We start from the raw sequence: 6,285 nt of genomic DNA, 5'->3' as shown, positions 1-6,285 counted from the left end.
AGCGCCTCCAGAGCGGATTCTGCTCTCCGGGAGAAGGTGGGAATTGCATCCAGTGGAGATTTTAAAAAGTGGAATTTCCCATTTCCCCGCTTTTTGAACCCTGCAGGGATCCCTTTTCCCGCCCAATTCCCACCACTTCCCGATTTTCCCTGGAAAAGCCCCTTCTCAAAGGAAAACCCTGCCAAGAAAATGGGATTTTCTCCCAGCTTTTGCCTCTTTGGGGCCATTTGGGATTTTCCCTCTGGATATTAAATCCCGAATTATGGTGGAGAACGCCTGGAATTCATCGGGAATTTGGCTGGAGCCCCTTTTTGGGGGGGGATGTTGAATAAAAAATGGGATTAGAGGAAGGAATCCCCAAATCCTGTGGCCAGTGGGACCCCAAATCCCTCTGGATCCCCTAAGAATTCCCGGGTTTTCCCCTCTAGGAATGCCGGAGTTGATGTAGCAGGGCAGGATGGAAATCCGGGAAAATTCCCAAATCCCCAATCCCAAACCCAAAATCCCCCATCCCAAATACCCAATTCTCAAATCCCCAATCCCAAACCCCAGATCCCAGGTCCCAGATCCCAAACCCCAAATCCCAAACCCCGGATCCCAAACCCCAAATCCCAAAATCCCACACCCCAAACCCAAAGTCCCCAAACTCTAAATCCCCAAATCCCAAACCTCATATCCCCAAACCCTAAATCCCCAAACCCCAAACTCCAAACCCCAAATCCCCAGTCCCCAAGCCCCAAACCCCCAAATCCACAGTCCCCAAATCCCAAACCCCAAATTCCAAATTCCCAAACCCCAAACTCCAGATTCCAAATCTCCAAATCCCCAAACCCTAAATCCCCAAACCCCAAACTCCAAATCCCCAGTCCCCAAACCCCGCGGGTGTCACCGGCCGTGTCTCCGCCGCCAGGGGGGGCCAGCAGCCCGCGCTGGAGCAGCCAATCCCGGAAAAACCCGGGAATTTTTGGGATCGGGATTTCTCAGGAGACCGAGGCCGAGGAATCCCAAACTCCCGGCCGGAATTGGGGAATCGCCTCCGTCCCAGCATTCCCGGCGGGAATCCCCCATGTTCCTGAAGGTTCTGGGGCTCCAGAAGTATCTGATCCCAACATCGGGGCAGGAGAAATTCCCAGATCCAAGGATGGATCCCAGATCCAAATCCGCAATCCCAAACCCCTAAACACCAAATCCCTGATCCCAAATCTCCAAATCCCCAATCCCAAATCCCCAATCCCAAATCCCCAATCTGAAACCCAAAATTCCAAATCCCCAAATCCCCAATTCGAAATCCCCCAATCCCAAATCCCCAATCTGAAATCCCAAATCTCAAACCACAAATCCACACATCCCAAATTCTCAATGCCAAATCTCAAAATCCCCAAATCCCCAATCCCAAATCCCCAAAACCCAAATCCCCAAGTCCAGCCCAACATCTGGAAAGAATAAATACCGTTTTCCGTGGGCTGCAGAAGATCTGGATCCCGTGGCAATTCCCATCCCTTCCCCCGACAAGGAATGGGAATGAATCCCTGGGACAATCCCAAACCTGGATATTCCAGGAAGATGAGAATTCCCTCCTGCTGGAATTGTGGCTGGAGGACTCCAAATCTGTGGAATTTTCACCCAAAAATTGGGAAATTTAGCAGGAAAATTATCCAGGATGGGATTTTCTTGGAGATCCAACCCAAACCCCCCCATCCCGAATTCTGGAGCATCCAGAATCCCTCCATTCATCCATCATCCATTCGTCATCCATCCATCATCCATCCATCATCCATCCATCCATCCATCCATCCATCCATCCATCCATCATCCATCAATCCACCCATCCATCATCCATCCATCCATCCATCATCCATCCATTGTCCATTCATCCATCCATCATCCATCCATCCATCCATGGATCCATCCATCCATCCATCATCCATTCATCCATCCATCATCCATCCATCCAACCGTCATCCATTCATCCATCCATCATCCATCCGTCATCCATCCATCATCCATCCATCATCCATCCATCATCCATCCATCATCCATCCATCCATCGTCCATCCATCCATCCATCTATCCATCCATCGTCCATCCATCCATCCAACATCCATCATCCATCATCCATTCATCCATCCATCATCCATCCATCATCCATCCATCCATCCATCCATGCATCATCCCTCCATCCATCCATCATCCATCCATCATCCACCCATCATCCATCCATCCATCCATCCATCCATCCATCCATCCATTCATCCATCATCCATCCATTCATCCTCCATCCATCCATCCATCCATCCATCCATCATCCATCCATCATCCATCCATCATCCATCCATCATCCATCCATCCATCATCCATCCATCATCCATCCATCCATCATCCATCCATCCATCCAACATCCATCCATGCATCATCCATCCATCCATCCATCCATCCATCATCCATCCATCCATCATCCATCCATCCATCATCCATTCATCCATCCATCATCCATCCATCATCCATCCATCCATCCATCCATCCCTCCATCCATCCATCCATCCATCATCCATCCATCCATCCATCCATGCATCATCCCTCCATCCATCCATCATCCATCCATCATCCACCCATCATCCATCCATCATCCATCCATCCATCCATCCATCATCCATCCATCCATCCATCCATCCATCCATCATCCATCCATCATCCATCCATCCATCCAGCCATCCATCCATCGTCCTTCCATCCATCCATCATCCATCCATCCATCATCCATTCATCCATCCATCATCCATCCATCCATCCATCCCTCCATCCATCCATCCATCCATCATCCATCCATCCATCCATCCCTCCATCCATCCATCCATCCATCCATCCATCCCTCCATCCATCCATCATCCATCCATCCATCCATCCATCCATCCATCCATCATCCATCCATCCATCCATCCATGCATCATCCATCCATCCATCCATCCATCCATCATCCATCCATCCCTGTGTCCATCTCTCTCTCCACAGATCGTGTCCCAGATCCACCACTTGACATTGGACTCTGCTCTGGACCTGGAGCCGGACGCTTGGACTTTCCCAGATCCCGCAGAAATCATCTCCAAATCCCCATGGAGTGGAGGCAGGGGAAGCATCTTTTGAGGAGGGGGATTAAGCAGGAAAAGGGAGACTCATCCCAAGGGAATGTCCCCAGTGCTGCCTCAGTTTCCTGAGATCCTATACCCCCTCCATCCCCTCTCCATTTCCACTCCATACCCTCTCCATCCCCTCTCCATCCCCTCTCCATCCCCTCTTCATCCCCTCTCCATTCCCGCTCCATCGCTGCTCCATCCCCTCTCCATTTCCGCTCCATCCCCTCTGCATCCCCGCTCCATCGCCTCTCCATTGCCTCTCCATTCCCGCTCCATCCCCGCTCCATCCCCTCTCCATCCCCGCTCCATCCCCTCTCCATCCCCGCTCCATCCCCTCTCCATCCCCGCTCCATCGCCTCTCCATCCCCGCTCCATCCCCTCTCCATTCTCACTCCATCCCCTCTCCATCCCCGCTCCATCCCCTCTCCATCCCCTCTCCATCCCCTCTCCATCCCCGCTCCATCGCTACTCCATCCCCTCTCCATCCTCTCTCCGTTCCCGCTCCGTTCCCGCTCCCGGTGCCTTTAATTCCCGTTTCCCGGCTCAGGCCCGGCCCCTCCGGTGACACAGCAGCGCCGGCGCGGGGCCGGGCGGAGCGCGGGGAGGCTGCGGCCGGAGCGGGGCCGGGCCGGGCCCTCCGCCGCTCATGGCCCTGCCCGGGGCCCGCTCCGCCCGCCCGGAGCCCGGGGAGAGCCCGGCCCTGAGCCCGCAGCGCCGCCGGTGCGTCCGGGGGGGCACCGCGAGAGGGGCGTGGGGGGTCCGGGCGTGCGGGTGCCTCCGGTGCGTCCCGGGGGAGCGGGAGCGGGGATGGGGGCACCGGGGGAGGCTCCGCCCGCCCCGAGCACGGGGACAGCCCGGCCCTGCCGAGCCCGCAGCGCCGCCGGTGCGTCCCGGGGGTCCCGGAGAGGGGCCACGGGGAGAGGGGATTCGGGATTTGGGGAATGGGGATGCGGGATCCGGGGATGGAGGATGCGGGAACCGGGCATGGAGGATGAGAGCGGCGGGGATGGAGGATGCAGAGCGCGGGAATCGGGAATGAAGGAACCGGAGATGGAGGATGCGGGAACCGGGGATAGAGGAACCGGGGATGGAGGGTGAGAGCGGCGGGGACAGACGCAGGGGGATGCGGGGAGCGGGGCTGGAGGATGCGGGAACCGAGGATGGAGGATTCGGGAACCGGGAATTGAGAATTCGGGAACCGGGGCTGAAGGATTCGGGGAGCGGCGGGGATGGAGGATTCGGGAACCGGGAACTGAGAATTAGGCAACCTGGGCTGGAGGATGCGGGAAACCGGGGATGGCGGATGCGGGGATGGAGGATACAGGACCGGGGATGGAGGATTCGGGAACCGGAGCTGGAAGATTCGGAGAGCGGGGCTGGAATCTGCGGATACCGGCACCCTCCATCCCCGGAGCCCGGGAGGACGCGGGGACCGGGGATGAGGGATGCCGGTACCAGGGATGGGGGATGCCGGGACCAGGGATGGGGATTGCCGGTACCGGGGCTGAGAGATGCCGATACCGGGGATGGAGGATGTACCAGGGATGTACCGGTACCGGGCTAGGGGATGCCGGTACCGGGGATGGGGAATGCCGGTACCAGGGCTGAGAGATGCCGGTACTGGTGCTGGGGGATGCCGGTACTGGGGATGGGGGATGCCGGTATCGGGGATGGAGATTACCGGTACCGGGGCTGAGAGATGCCGATACCGGGGATGGGGGATGCCGGGACCGGGTATGGGGATTGCCGGTACCGGGGCTGAGAGATGCCGGTACTGGGGATGGGGAATGCCGGTATCGGGGCTGGGGGATGTACCGGGGATGTACCGGTACCGGGGCTGGAGGATGCCGGTACCGGGGATGGGGGTTGCCGGGACCGGGTATGGGGATTGCCGGTACCGGGGCTGAGAGATGCCGGTACTGGGGATGGGGAATGCCGGTATCGGGGCTGGGGGATGTACCGGGGATGTACCGGTACCGGGGCTGGAGGATGCCGGTACCGGCGAGGGAAACGCGGCCGTACCGAGCGCCCCCTCTCCGTGCGCAGCCCCGAACCGGTTCGCCCCGCCCCGCCCCGCTCCCCCCGCGCCGTTCCCGGTTCCCGGGGGGGCACTCGGGGGCACGGCGCGCTCTCCCCCCGCCGCGGCCGGGGCGGGGCCGGGACCGGAGCGCTCCTGGGGGGGGAGATGGTGGCGGGAAGGGCTCCGGGAGGGGCCCCGGGGCCGCTGCCACCCCCCTGCCGGGCTGTCCCCGCCGGTAACGTGTCCCCGCCGGTAACGTGTCCCCCCCGCGACAGCGAGCGGAGCAGAGCGGCCCCGGCCCCCGCGGAAAAGCCCTGAGGGAGGCGGGAGCCGGCGGCGAGGAGGAGGAGGAGGAGGAGGGGGAGGAAGCGTGGGAAGGAGCCCGGGGAAAAGAGGAGCGGGAAGAGCTCGGAGCGGAGCCCGGGAGCGGCCGGAGCGCGCCGGTGAGTGCAGAGTGTCCCCGTGTCCCAGGGGTGTCCCTGTCCGTGTCCCCCTGGGTGTCCCTCTGTCCCTGTCCGTGTCCCCCTGGGTGTCCCTCTGTCCCCTTGGGTGTCTCCCTGTGCCTCTGGATGTCCCCCTGTCCCTGTTCGTGTACCCCTGTCCCTCTGGGTGTCCCTGTCCGTGTCCCTCTGTCCCAGTCCATGTCCCCCTGTCCCTGTCCGTGTTCCCCGGTCCCTCTGTGTGTCCCGCTGTCCCTCTGTGTGTCCCCCTGTCCCTGTGTGTGTCCCCCTGTCCCTCTGTGTGTCCATCCCCCGGCGGTCCCACCGTGCCCAGGCTCAGCCTGGGAGGGACTGAGGGAGGCCACAGGGGGGTGACATTCCCAGCGACATTCCCAGGCCCCATCCTGCCCCCCACAATTTGGGGGGAGGAGCGGCCGGAGCTCTTCCCAAGGATCTTCCCGGCCCTTGTCCCTCTGTCCCCGCAGGAGGACAGCCGGACAGCCCCGCAGCCAACGCCGGACCCGCCACCCCTCCTCGGCGACACCGCGCCTCCCTTTCCCGCTGGAATTCCGCTTCCCGGCAAACCCCATCCTCTCCTCCTCCTCCTCCTCCTCCTCCTCCCGCTGCCGCTGCCGCCACCAGCGGTGTCACCGCAGGGCCACCAGCGGAGCGTCCCCGCATGGTGCAGCCGCGG

General features: G+C 60.2%; 1 long non-coding RNA gene across 1 annotated transcript; it reads left to right on the top strand.

Annotated features, from left to right (window-relative positions):
- Positions 1-3,690: 3,690 nt before the first annotated feature.
- Positions 3,691-6,271, top strand: LOC137482120 (uncharacterized). Its single transcript, XR_011003893.1, has 3 exons — positions 3,691-3,851; positions 5,427-5,594; positions 6,077-6,271. It is a non-coding gene; the product is annotated as an uncharacterized lncRNA (long non-coding RNA).
- The last annotated feature ends 14 nt before the right edge of the window (positions 6,272-6,285 follow it).

Source organism: Anomalospiza imberbis, chromosome 13 (genome assembly GCF_031753505.1).
Source record: "Anomalospiza imberbis isolate Cuckoo-Finch-1a 21T00152 chromosome 13, ASM3175350v1, whole genome shotgun sequence".
NCBI lineage: Eukaryota > Metazoa > Chordata > Aves > Passeriformes > Viduidae > Anomalospiza > Anomalospiza imberbis.
The sequence above is the reverse complement of the archived record's forward strand: the minus strand, read 5'-3'. Positions and strand labels throughout refer to the sequence as shown.